At 43.9% G+C, this 14662-nt stretch overlaps 1 long non-coding RNA gene across 20 annotated transcripts in view; it reads right to left on the bottom strand.

Annotated features, from left to right (window-relative positions):
- LOC307181360 overlaps window positions 1-14662 on the bottom strand; it is a 968012-nt gene that overhangs the window by 835864 nt on the left and 117486 nt on the right. For 2 of the 20 annotated variants that reach the window (XR_013826583.1, XR_013826584.1), the window contains exon 1: window positions 13923-13998. The exons of 17 other annotated variants lie outside the window; for them this stretch is intronic. This is a non-coding gene — a long non-coding RNA (uncharacterized lncRNA). Of the gene's footprint in view, window positions 1-9184; window positions 9267-13922; window positions 13999-14662 lie in introns of those variants that run through there. One more of the 20 variants, XR_013826568.1, reaches the window with a different exon arrangement.

Below are 14662 nucleotides of genomic sequence, written 5' to 3'. Positions count from 1 at the left end.
AAATATGGAATAGACAAGAGCTACACCTTGCTCAACGAAATGGACTCAACACCGCATATTAAACGCCTAAGAATGTACCTGACTAGTAATTATCGTAAAACCTATGGATTGCTATGTCTCCGAAAGAGAATCAAGCATGTGTACAGGGGCATAAACGCAGCAGTGATAGGATTGGAGAGGTTCGGTGAGCAAATGAAGACCCTTTGAAGTCATATTGCATGGTACCCATTCCACGGGTCTCCACTCTCCAGGTTTAAGGTATTCTTCCTTCAGCTAAAACATGCATGTAGAACCCAAGTATGATCAACCATGTGAACGGGAGACGTGTTCAAATATGTCTCAGTTTTCCTCCCCTGGTACTCGGGTGCAACATTCCAGACGCTTTACTAACACTCTCCCCACTTGGAGAGTCAGCGCCTTTAAACTCCTGTTTGGCCCAGTTTGCAATTTCTGCGGAAGATGAACAGGAATAGTGAGAACCAATGAGAGGCTAGCTGGAGGTGTCTGGACGGGCAAATTTAACTCTCATTTCCCACCAGGAAGAGGAAATAACCAAAGGCTCAGCGTGCCGTACCGGAACCAGATTAGGGCCTGAAGCCATCCTGCGGTGTTGCGGCCAGGTCACAAGAAAGCGAGTTGAAGAAAGGAGCTGAGGGGCACTGTAATTCACAAACCTGCAGAGTTATAAATGACAGCTATCGTCCAAAAATAGACTGAAGTAAGGCTGCCAAGAGGACTTGAAAGCGGGGCAGAATTACAGGAAACCGATTTCAGGAGGTAGACTGGAATTGCATTGAAAGCATAGGAAAAGAGGCAGAACGTCCACAATGATGCACTTGGCCAAAAAGGGCGTATGCGTTTTTTCCTGAATATATTCAGGAAAAAACGCATACGCCCTTTTTGGCCAACCAAGCAAGCTTGCAAAGGAAATCTGCACTACAATGAAGTCTCACTTCCCCCCGGTCAAAAGGGCCATCTGAAAAAAGTGTAAAATCCAGAAAGGCAGGACAGGCCATGGAGAACTGGGAGCCTTGTTATGCTGATGGGCGGGATGTAAATTGCCAACAACCACTCGGGAGAAGTGTATGGTGTTTCCTAAAACATCTAAAAAACAAAGCAACAGAACCTAGGGCACTTCCACTTATGGTCCTATAGCTTAGGGAAATTAAAATCAAAAAGACACAGCCACCCCAAAGTTTGGAACGGCTCTGTTTACAAGAACCTCGTTTACAGTACAAGTTCAACATCGCAGAAAGTGAAAAATGGATAAAGAAGTTGTGGTATTTACTTACAAAGCAATATCACTCAGCAATGAAATCTGTGTCATCAGGCCCTTAGCAGCACAATGAGTGGATTCAGGTATGATGATTCTAACTGAAGTAAGTCACACAGAAAAAGAAACATCATAAGATATCAGTAATACACGGAATGGAAACTTGGCTACACAGGAACTGAATTACAGAACAGAACAGGGTCTCAAATTTAGAAAACCAACTTATTCTTGCTTAAGGGTAAAGGTGAGTTGGGGTGCTGCATAAAACCAGAGATTGAAATGAGCACAGATAAAGTTCCTTAAGCCAAATATGGAATAGACAAGAGCTACTCCTTGCTCAACGAATTGGACTCAACACCCCATATTAAACGCCTAATAATGTACCTGACTAGTAAGTATCTTAAAACCTATGGATTGCTATGTCTCCGAAAGAGAATCAAGCATGTGTACAGGGGCATAAACGCAGCAGTGATAGGATTGGAGAGGTTCGGTGAGCAAATGAAGACCCTTTGAAGTCATATTGCATGGTACCCATTACACGGGTCTCAACTCTCCAGGTTTAAGGTATTCTTTCTTCAGCTAAAACATTCATGTGGAACCCAAGTATGATCAACCATGTGAACGGGAGACGTGTTCAAATATGTCTCAGTTTTCCTCCCCTGGTACTCGGGTGCAACATTCCAGACGCTTTACTAACACTCTCCCCACTTGGAGAGTCAGCGCCTTTAAACTCCTGTTTGGCACAGTTTGCAATTTCTGCGGAAGATGAACAGGAATAGCGAGAACCAATGAGAGGCTAGCTGGAGGTGTCTGGACGGGCAAATTTAACTCTCATTTCCCACCAGGAAGAGGAAATAACCAAAGGCTCAGCGTGCCGTACCGGAACCAGATTAGGGCCTGAAGCCATCCTGCGGTGTTGCGGCCAGCTCAAAAGAAACCAAGTTGAAGAAAGGAGCTCAGGGGCACTGTAATTCACAAACCTGCAGAGTTATAAATGACAGCTATCGTCCAAAAATAGACTGAAGTAAGGCTGCCAAGAGGACTTGAAAGCGGGGCAGAATTGCAGGCAACCGTATTCAGGAGGTAGACTGGAATTGCACTGAAAGCATAGGAAAAGAGGCAGAACGTCCACAATGATGCACTTGGCCAAAAAGGGCGTATGCGTTTTTTCCTGAATATATTCAGGAAAAAACGCATACGCCCTTTTTGGCCAACCAAGCAAGCTTGCAAAGGAAATCTGCACTACAATGAAGTCTCACTTCCCCCCGGTCAAAAGGGCCATCTGAAAAAAGTGTAAAATCCAGAAAGGCAGGACAGGCCATGGAGAACTGGGAGCCTTGTTATGCTGATGGGCGGGATGTAAATTGCCAACAACCACTCCGGAGAAGTGTATGGTGTTTCCTGAAACATCTAAAAAACAAAGCAACAGAACCTAGGGCACTTCCACTTATGGTCCTATAGCTTAGGGAAATTAAAATCAAAAAGACACAGCCACCGCAAAGTTTGGAACGGCTCTGTTTACAAGAAACTCGTTTACAGTACAAGTTCAACATCGCAGAAAGTGAAAAATGGATAAAGAAGTTGTGGTATTTACTTACAAAGCAATATCACTCAGCAATGAAATCTGTGTCATCAGGCCCTTAGCAGCACAATGAGTGGATTCAGGTATGATGATTCTAACTGAAGTAAGTCACACAGAAAAAGAAACATCATAAGATATCAGTAATACACGGAATGGAAACTTGGCTACACAGGAACTGAATTACAGAACAGAACAGGGTCTCAAATTTAGAAAACCAACTTATGCTTGCTTAAGGGTAAAGGTGAGTTGGGGTGCTGCATAAAACCAGAGATTGAAATGAGCACAGATAAAGTTCCTTATGCCAAATATGGAATAGACAAGAGCTACTCCTTGCTCAACGAATTGGACTCAACACCCCATATTAAACGCCTAAGAATGTACCTGACTAGTAAGTATCTTAAAACCTATGGATTGCTATGTCTCCGAAAGAGAATCAAGCATGTGTACAGGGGCATAAACGCAGCAGTGATAGGATTGGAGAGGTTCGGTGAGCAAATGAAGACCCTTTGAAATCATATTGCATGGTACCCATTCCACGGGTTTCAACTCTCCAGGTTTAAGGTATTCTTCCTTCAGCTAAAACATGCATGTGGAACCTAGAGTATGATCAACCATGTGATCGGGAGACGTGTTCAAATATGTCTCAGTTTTCCTCCCCTGGTACTCGGGTGCAACATTCCAGACGCTTTACTAACACTCTCCCCACTTGGAGAGTCAGTCCCTTTAACCTCCTGTTTGGCCCAGTTTGCAATTTCTGCGGAAGATGAACAGGAATAGTGAGAACCAATGAGAGGCTAGCTGGAGGTGTCTGGATGGGCAAATTTAACTCTCATTTCCCACCAGGAAGAGGAAATAACCAAAGGCTCAGCATGCCGGGCCGGAACAAGATTAGGGCCTGAAGCCATCCTGCGGTGTTGCGGCCAGGTCACAAGAAAGCAAGTTGAAGAAAGGAGCTCAGGGGCACTGTAATTCACAAACCTGCAGAGTTATAAATGACAGCTATCGTCCAAAAATAGACTGAAGTAAGGCTGCCAAGAGGACTTGAAAGCGGGGCAGAATTGCAGGAAACCGATTTCAGGAGGTAGACTGGAATTGCATTGAAAGCATAGGAAAAGAGGCAGAACGTCCACAATGATGCACTTGGCCAAAAAGGGCGTATGCGTTTTTTCCTGAATATATTCAGGAAAAAATGCATACGCCCTTTTTGGCCAACCAAGCAAGCTTGCAAAGGAAATCTGCACTACAATGAAGTCTCACTTCCCCCCGGTCAAAAGGGACATCTGAAAAAAGTGTAAAATCCAGAAAGGCAGGACAGGCCATGGAGAACTGGGAGCCTTATTATGCTGATGGGCGGGATGTAAATTGCCAACAGACACTTGGGAGAAGTGTATGGTGTTTCCTGAAACATCTAAAAAACAAAGCAACAGAGCCTAGGGCACTGCCACTTATGGTCCTATAGCTTAGGGAAATTAAACTCAAAAAGACACAGCCACCCCAAAGTTTGGGACACCTCTGTTTACAAGAACCTCGTTTACAGTACAAGTTCAACATCGCAGAAAGTGAAAAATGGATAAAGAAGTTGTGGTATTTACTTACAAAGCAATATCACTCAGCAATGAAATCTGTGTGATCAGGCCCTTAGCAGCACAATGAGTGGATTCAGGTATGATGATTCTAACTGAAGTAAGTCACACAGAAAAAGAAACATCATAAGATATCAGTAATACACGGAATGTAAACTTGGCTACACAGGAACTGAATTACAGAACAGAACAGGGTCTCAAATTTAGAAAACCAACTTATGCTTGCTTAAGGGTAAAGGTGAGTTGGGGTGCTGCATAAAACCAGAGATTGAAATGAGCACAGATAAAGTTCCTTAAGTCAAATATGGAATAGACAAGAGCTACTCCTTGCTCAACGAAATGGACTCAACACCGCATATTAAACGCCTAAGAATGTACCTGACTAGTAAGTATCTTAAAACCTATGGATTGCTATGTCTCCGAAAGAGAATAAAGCATGTGTACAGGGGCATAAACGCAGCAGTGATAGGATTGGAGAGGTTCGGTGAGCAAATGAAGACCCTTTGAAGTCATATTGCATGGTACCCATTACACGGGTCTCAACTCTCCAGGTTTAAGGTATTCTTTCTTCAGCTAAAACATTCATGTGGAACCCAAGTATGATCAACCATGTGAACGGGAGACGTGTTCAAATATGTCTCAGTTTTCCTCCCCTGGTACTCGGGTGCAACATTCCAGACGCTTTACTAACACTCTCCCCACTTGGAGAGTCAGCGCCTTTAACCTCCTGTTTGGCACAGTTTGCAATTTCTGCGGAAGATGAACAGGAATAGCGAGAACCAATGAGAGGCTAGCTGGAGGTGTCTGGACGGGCAAATTTAACTCTCATTTCCCACCAGGAAGAGGAAATAACCAAAGGCTCAGCGTGCCGTACCGGAACCAGATTAGGGCCTGAAGCCATCCTGCGGTGTTGCGGCCAGCTCAAAAGAAACCGAGTTGAAGAAAGGAGCTCAGGGGCACTGTAATTCACAAACCTGCAGAGTTATAAATGACAGCTATCGTCCAAAAATAGACTGAAGTAAGGCTGCCAAGAGGACTTGAAAGCGGGGCAGAATTGCAGGAAACCGATTTCAGGAGGTAGACTGGAATTGCATTGAAAGCATAGGAAAAGAGGCAGAACGTCCACAATGATGCACTTGGCCAAAAAGGGCGTATGCGTTTTTTCCTGAATATATTCAGGAAAAAACGCATACGCCCTTTTTGGCCAACCAAGCAAGCTTGCAAAGGAAATCTGCACTACAATGAAGTCTCACTTCCCCCCGGTCAAAAGGGCCATCTGAAAAAAGTGTAAAATCCAGAAAGGCAACAGGCCATTGAGAACTGGGAGCCTTGTTATGCAGATGGGCGGGATGTAAATTGCCAACAGACACTTGGGAGAAGAGTATGGTGTTTCCTGAAACATCTAAAAAACAAAGCAACAGAGCCTAGGGCACTTCCACTTATGGTCCTATAGCTTAGGGAAATTAAAATCAAAAAGACAGAGCCACCCCAAAGTTTGGAACGGCTCTGTTTACAAGAACCTCGTTTACAGTACAAGTTCAACATCGCAGAAAGTGAAAAATGGATAAAGAACTTGTGGTACTTACGTACAATGCAGTATCACTCAGCAATGAAATCTATGTCACCAGGCCCGTAGCAGCATAATGAGTGGATTCGGGTATGGTGATTCTAACTGAAATAAGTCACACAGAAAAAGAAACATCATAAGATATCAGTAATACACGGAATGTAAACTTGGCTACACAGGAACTGAATTACAGAACAGAACAGGGTCTCAAATTTAGAAAACCAACTTATGCTTGCTTAAGGGTAAAGGTGAGTTGGGGTGCTGCATAAAAGCAGAGATTGAAATGAGCACAGATAAAGTTCCTTAAGTCAAATATGGAATAGACAAGAGCTACTCCTTGCTCAACGAAATGGACTCAACACCGCATATTAAACGCCTAGGAATGTACCTGACTAGTAAGTATCTTAAAACCTATGGATTGCTATGTCTCCGAAAGAGAATCAAGCATGTGTACAGGGGCATAAACGCAGCAGTGATAGGATTGGAGAGGTTCGGTGAGCAAATGAAGACCCTTTGAAGTCATATTGCATGGTACCCATTCCACGGGTTTCAACTACCCAGGTTTAAGGTATTCTTCCTTCAGCTAAAACATGCATGTGGAACCCCGAGTATGATCAACCATGTGATCGGGAGACGTGTTCAAATATGTCCCAGTTTTCCTCCCCTGGTACTCGGGTGCAACATTCCAGACGCTTTACTAACACTCTCCCCACTTGGAGAGTCAGCGCCTTTAAACTCCTGTTTGGCACAGTTTGCAATTTCTGCGGAAGATGAACAGGAATAGCGAGAACCAATGAGAGGCTAGCTGGAGGTGTCTGGACGGGCAAATTTAACTCTCATTTCCCACCAGGAAGAGGAATTAACCAAAGGCTCAGCATGCCGGGCCGGAACCAGATTATGGCCTGAAGCCATCCTGCGGTGTTGTGGCCAGGTCACAAGAAAGCGAGTTGAAGAAAGGAGCTCAGGGGCACTGTAATTCACAAACCTGCAGAGTTATAAATGACAGCTATCGTCCAAAAATACACTGAAGTAAGGCTGCCAAGAGGACTTGAAAGCGGGGCAGAATTGCAGGAAACCGATTTCAGGAGGTAGACTGGAATTGCATTGAAAGCATAGGAAAAGAGGCAGAACGTCCACAATGATGCACTTGGCCAAAAAGGGCGTATGCGTTTTTTCCTGAATATATTCAGGAAAAAACGCATACGCCCTTTTTGGCCAACCAAGCAAGCTTGCAAAGGAAATCTGCACTACAATGAAGTCTCACTTCCCCCCGGTCAAAAGGGCCATCTGAAAATAGTGTAAAATCCAGAAAGGCAGGACAGGCCATGGAGAACTGGGAGCCTTGTTATGCTGATGGGCGGGATGTAAATTGCCAACAACCACTCGGGAGAAGTGTATGGTGTTTCCTGAAACATCTAAAAAACAAAGCAACAGAACCTAGGGCACTTCCACTTATGGTCCTATAGCTTAGGGAAATTAAACTCAAAAAGACACAGCCACCCCAAAGTTTGGAACGGCTCTGTTTACAAGAAACTCGTTTACAGTACAAGTTCAACATCGCAGAAAGTGAAAAATGGATAAAGAAGTTGTGGTATTTACTTACAAAGCAATATCACTCAGCAATGAAATCTGTGTCATCAGGCCCTTAGCAGCACAATGAGTGGATTCAGGTATGATGATTCTAACTGAAGTAAGTCACACAGAAAAAGAAACATCATAAGATATCAGTAATACACGGAATGTAAACTTGGCTACACAGGAACTGAATTACAGAACAGAACAGGGTCTCAAATTTAGAAAACCAACTTATGCTTGCTTAAGGGTAAAGGTGAGTTGGGGTGCTGCATAAAACCAGAGATTGAAATGAGCACAGATAAAGTTCCTTAAGTCAAATATGGAATAGACAAGAGCTACTCCTTGCTCAACGAAATGGACTCAACACCGCATATTAAACGCCTAAGAATGTACCTGACTAGTAAGTATCTTAAAACCTATGGATTGCTATGTCTCCGAAAGAGAATCAAGCATGTGTACAGGGGCATAAACGCAGCAGTGATAGGATTGGAGAGGTTCGGTGAGCAAATGAAGACCCTTTGAAGTCATATTGCATGGTACCCATTCCACGGGTTTCAACTACCCAGGTTTAAGGTATTCTTCCTTCAGCTAAAACATGCATGTGGAACCTAGAGTATGATCAACCATGTGATCGGGAGACGTGTTCAAATATGTCTCAGTTTTCCTCCCCTGGTACTCGGGTGCAACATTCCAGACGCTTTACTAACACTCTCCCCACTTGGAGAGTCAGCGCCTTTAACCTCCTGTTTGGCCCACTTTGCAATTTCTGCGGATGATGAACAGGAATAGCGAGAACCAATGAGAGGCTTGCTGGAGGTGTCTGGACGGGCAAATTTAACTCTCATTTCCCACCAGGAAGAGGAATTAACCAAAGGCTCAGCATGCCGGGCCGGAACCAGATTATGGCCTGAAGCCATCCTGCGGTGTTGCGGCCAGCTCACAAGAAAGCGAGTTGAAGAAAGGAGCTCAGGGGCACTGTAATTCACAAACCTGCAGAGTTATAAATGACAGCTATCGTCCAAAAAGAGACTGAAGTAAGGCTGCCAAGAGGACTTGAAAGCAGGGCAGAATTGCAGGAAACCGATTTCAGGAGGTAGACTGGAATTGCATTGAAAGCATAGGAAAAGAGGCAGAACGTCCACAATGATGCACTTGGCCAAAAAGGGCGTATGCGTTTTTTCCTGAATATATTCAGGAAAAAACGCATACGCCCTTTTTGGCCAACCAAGCAAGCTTGCAAAGGAAATCTGCACTACAATGAAGTCTCACTTCCCCCCGGTCAAAAGGGCCATCTGAAAAAAGTGTAAAATCCAGAAAGGCAGGACAGGCCATGGAGAACTGGGAGCCTTGTTATGCTGATGGGCGGGATGGAAATTGCCAACAGACACTCGGGAGAAGTGTATGGTGTTTCCTGAAACATCTAAAAAACAAAGCAACAGAGCCTAGGGCACTGCCACTTATGGTCCTATAGCTTAGGGAAATTAAAATCAAAAAGACACAGCCACCCCAAAGTTTGGGAAGCCTCTCTTTACAAGAACCTCGTTTACAGTACAAGTTCAACATCGCAGAAAGTGAAAAATGGATAAAGAAGTTGTGGTATTTACTTACAAAGCAATATAACTCAGCAATGAAATCTATGTCATCAGGGCCTTAGCATCACAATGAGTGGATTCAGGTATGATGATTCTAACTGAAATAAGTCACACAGAAAAAGAAACATCATAAGATATCACTAATACACGGAATGTAAACTTGGCTACACAGGAACTGAATTACAGAACAGAACAGGGTCTCAAATTTAGAAAACCAACTTATGCTTGCTTAAGGGTAAAGGTGAGTTGGGGTGCTGCATAAAACCAGAGATTGAAATGAGCACAGATAAAGTTCCTTAAGTCAAATATGGAATAGACAAGAGCTACTCCTTGCTCAACGAAATGGACTCAACACCGCATATTAAACGCCTAAGAATGTACCTGACTAGTAAGTATCGTAAAACCTATGGATTGCTATGTCTCCGAAAGAGAATCAAGCATGTGTACAGGGGCATAAACGCAGCAGTGATAGGATTGGAGAGGTTCGGTGAGCAAATGAAGACCCTTTGAAGTCATATTGCATGGTACCCATTACACGGGTCTCAACTCTCCAGGTTTAAGGTATTCTTCCTTCAGCTAAAACATGCTTGTGGAACCCAAGTATGATCAACCATGTGAACGGGAGACGTGTTCAAATATGTCTCAGTTTTCCTCCCCTGGTACTCGGGTGCAACATTCCAGACGCTTTACTAACACTCTCCCCACTTGGAGAGTCAGCGCCTTTAACCTCCTGTTTGGCCCAGTTTGCAATTTCTGCGGAAGATGAACAGGAATAGCGAGAACCAATGAGAGGCTAGCTGGAGGTGTCTGGACGGGCAAATTTAACTCTCATTTCCCACCAGGAAGAGGAAATAACCAAAGGCTCAGCATGCCGTACCGGAACCAGATTAGGGCCTGAAGCCATCCTGCGGTGTTGCGGCCAGCTCAAAAGAAAGCGAGTTGTAAGAAAGGAGCTCAGGGGCACTGTAATTCACAAACCTGCAGAGTTATAAATGACAGCTATCGTCCAAAAATAGACTGAAGTAAGGCTGCCAAGAGGACTTGAAAGCGGGGCAGAATTGCAGGCAACCGTATTCAGGAGGTAGACTGGAATTGCACTGAAAGCATAGGAAAAGAGGCAGAACGTCCACAATGATGCACTTGGCCAAAAAGGGCGTATGCGTTTTTTCCTGAATATATTCAGGAAAAAACGCATACGCCCTTTTTGGCCAACCAAGCAAGCTTGCAAAGGAAATCTGCACTACAATGAAGTCTCACTTCCCCCCGGTCAAAAGGGCCATCTGAAAAAAGTGTAAAATCCAGAAAGGCAGGACAGGCCATGGAGAACTGGGAGCCTTGTTATGCTGATGGGCGGGATGTAAATTGCCAACAGCCACTCGGGAGAAGTGTATGGTGTTTCCTGAAACATCTAAAAAACAAAGCAACAGAGCCTAGGGCACTTCCACTTATGGTCCTATAGCTTAGGGAAATTAAAATCAAAAAGACACAGCCACCCCAAAGTTTGGAACGGCTCTGTTTACAAGAACCTCGTATACAGTACAAGTACAACATCGCAGAAAGTGAAAAATGGATAAAGAAGTTGTGGTATTTACTTACAAAGCAATATCACTCAGCAATGAAATCTATGTCATCAGGTCCTTAGCATCACAATGAGTGGATTCAGGTATGATGATTCTAACTGAAATAAGTCACACAGAAAAAGAAACATCATAAGATATCAGTAATATACGGAATGTAAACTTGGCTACACAGGAACTGAATTTCAGAACAGAACAGGGTCTCAAATTTAGAAAACCAACTTATGCTTGCTTAAGGGTAAAGGTGAGTTGGGGTGCTGCATAAAACCAGAGATTGAATTGAGCACAGATAAAGTTCCTTAAGTCAAATATGGAATAGACAAGAGCTACTCCTTGCTCAACGAAATGGACTCAATACCGCATATTAAACGCCTAAGAATGTACCTGACTAGTAAGTATCGTAAAACCTATGGATTGCTATGTCTCCAAAAGAGAATCAAGCATGTGTACAGGGGCATAAACGCAGCAGTGATAGGATTGGAGAGGTTCGGTGAGCAAATGAAGACCCTTTGAAGTCATATTGCATGGTACCCATTACACGGGTCTCAACTCTCCAGGTTTAAGGTATTCTTCCTTCAGCTAAAACATGCATGTGGAACCCAAGTATGATCAACCATGTGAACGGGAGACGTGTTCAAATATGTCTCAGTTTTCCTCCCCTGGTACTCGGGTGCAACATTCCAGACGCTTTACTAACACTCTCCCCACTTGGAGAGTCAGCGCCTTTAACCTCCTGTTTGGCCCAGTTTGCAATTTCTGCGGAAGATGAACAGGAATAGCGAGAACCAATGAGAGGCTAGCTGGAGGTGTCTGGACGGGCAAATTTAACTCTCATTTCCCACCAGGAAGAGGAAATAACGAAAGGCTCAGCGTGCCGTACCGGAACCAGATTAGGGCCTGAAGCCATCCTGCGGTGTTGCGGCCAGGTCACAAGAAAGCGAGTTGAAGAAAGGAGCTCAGGGGCACTGTAATTCACAAACCTGCAGAGTTATAAATGACAGCTATCGTCCAAAAATAGACTGAAGTAAGGCTGCCAAGAGGACTTGAAAGCGGGGCAGAATTGCAGGAAACCGATTTCAGGAGGTAGACTGGAATTGCATTGAAAGCATAGGAAAAGAGGCAGAACGTCCACAATGATGCACTTGGCCAAAAAGGGCGTATGCGTTTTTTCCTGAATATATTCAGGAAAAAACGCATACGCCCTTTTTGGCCAACCAAGCAAGCTTGCAAAGGAAATCTGCACTACAATGAAGTCTCACTTCCCCCCCGTCAAAAGGGCCATCTGAAAAAAGTGTAAAATCCAGAAAGGCAGGACAGGCCATGGAGAACTGGGAGCCTTGTTATGCTGATGGGCGGGATTTAAATTGCCAACAACCACTGGGGAGAAGTGTATGGTGTTTCCTGAAACATCTACAAAACAAAGCAACAGAACCTAGGGCACTTCCACTTATGGTCCTATAGCTTAGGGAAATTAAAATCAAAAAGACACAGCCACCCCAAAGTTTGGAACGGCTCTGTTTACAAGAACCTCGTTTACAGTACAAGTTCAACATCGCAGAAAGTGAAAAATGGATAAAGAAGTTGTGGTATTTACTTACAAAGCAATATCACTCAGCAATGAAATCTGTGTCATCAGGCCCTTAGCAGCACAATGAGTGGATTCAGGTATGATGATTCTAACTGAAGTAAGTCACACAGAAAAAGAAACATCATAAGATATCAGTAATACACAGAATGTAAACTTGGCTACACAGGAACTGAATTACAGAACAGAACAGGGTCTCAAATTTAGAAAACCAACTTATGCTTGCTTAAGGGTAAAGGTGAGTTGGGGTGCTGCATAAAACCAGAGATTGAAATGAGCACAGATAAAGTTCCTTAAGTCAAATATGGAATAGACAAGAGCTACTCCTTGCTCAACGAAATGGACTCAACATCGCATATTAAACGCCTAAGAATGTACCTGACTGGTAAGTATCTTAAAACCTATGGATTGCTATGTCTCCGAAAGAGAATCAAGCATGTGTACAGGGGCATAAACGCAGCAGTGATAGGATTGGAGAGGTTAGGTGAGCAAATGAAGGCCCTTTGAAGACATATTGCATGGTACCCATTACACGGGTCTTAACTCTCCAGGTTTAAGGTATTCTTCCTTCAGCTTAAACATGCATGTGGAACCCAAGTATGATCAACCATGTGAACAGGAGACGTGTTCAAATATGTCTCAGTTTTCCTCCCCTGGTACTCGGGTGCAACATTCCAGACGCTTTACTTACACTCTCCCCACTTGGAGAGTCAGCACCTTTAACCTCCTGTTTGGCCCAGTTTGCAATTTCTGCGGAAGATGAACAGGAATAGCGAGAACCAATGAGAGACTAGCTGGAGGTGTCTGGACGGGCAAATTTAACTCTCATTTCCCACCAGGAAGAGGAATTAACCAAAGGCTCAGCGTGCCGTGCCAGAACCATATTAGGGCCTGAAGCCATACTGCGGTGTTGCGGCCAGGTCACAAGAAAGCGAGTTGAAGAAACGAGCTCAGAGGCACTGTAATTCACAAACCTGCAGAGTTATAAATGACAGCTATCGTCCAAAAATAGACTGAAGTAAGGCTGCCAAGAGGACTTGAAAGCGGGGCAGAATTGCAGGAAACCGATTTCAGGAGGTAGACTGGAATTGCATTGAAAGCATAGGAAAAGAGGCAGAACGTCCACAATGATGCACTTGGCCAAAAAGGGCGTATGCGTTTTTTCCTGAATATATTCAGGAAAAAACGCATACGCCCTTTTTGGCCAACCAAGCAAGCTTGCAAAGGAAATCTGCACTACAATGAAGTCTCACTTCCCCCCGGTCAAAAGGGCCATCTGAAAAAAGTGTAAAATCCAGAAAGGCAGGACAGGCCATGGAGAACTGGGAGCCTTGTTATGCTGATGGGCGGGATGTAAATTGCCAACAACCACTCGGGAGAAGTGTATGGTGTTTCCTGAAACATCTAAAAAACAAAGCAACAGAGCCTAGGGCACTTCCACTTATGGTCCTATAGCTTAGGGAAATTAAAATCAAAAAGACACAGCCACCCCAAAGTTTGGGACGCCTCCGTTTACAAGAACCTCGTTTACCGTACAAGTTCAATATCACAGAAAGTGAAAAATGGATAAAGAACTTGTGGTACTTACGTACAATGCAGTATCACTCAGCAATGAAATCTGTGTCATCAGGCCCTTAGCAGCACAATGAGTGGATTCAGGTATGATGATTCTAACTGAAATAAGTCACACAGAAAAAGAAACATCGTAAAGTAACAGTAATACACGGAATGTAAACTTGGCTACACAGGAACTGAATTACAGAACAGAACAGGGTCTCAAATTTAGACAACCAACTTATTCTTGCTTAAGGGGAAAGGTGAGTTGGGGTGCTGCATAAAACCAGAGATTGAAATGAGCACAGATAAAGTTCCTTAAGCCAAATATGGAATAGACAAGAGCTACTCCTTGCTCAACGAAATGGACTCAACACCGCATATTAAACGCCTAAGAATGTACCTGACTTGTAAGTATCTTAAAACCTATGGATTGCTATGTCTCCGAAAGAGAATCAAGCATGTGTACAGGGGCATAAACGCAGCAGTGATAGGATTGGAGAGGTTCGGTGAGCAAATGAAGACCCTTTGAAGTCATATTGCATGGTACCCATTCCAAGGGTTTCAACTACCCAGGTTTAAGGTATTCTTCCTTCAGCTAAAACATGCATGTGGAACCTAGAGTATGATCAACCATGTGATCGGGAGACGTGTTCAAATATGTCTCAGTTTTCCTCCCCTGGGACTCGGGTGCAACATTCCAGATGCTTTACTAACACTCTCCCCACTTGGAGAGTCAGTCCCTTTAACCTCCTGTTTGGCCCAGTTTGCAAT

The sequence above is a fragment of the Stenella coeruleoalba genome (assembly GCF_951394435.1).
Source record: "Stenella coeruleoalba genome assembly, contig: scaffold_118, whole genome shotgun sequence".
Taxonomy (NCBI): domain Eukaryota; kingdom Metazoa; phylum Chordata; class Mammalia; order Artiodactyla; family Delphinidae; genus Stenella; species Stenella coeruleoalba.
Note: the sequence above shows the minus strand (reverse complement) of the source record. Positions and strands in the feature narration are given on the sequence as shown.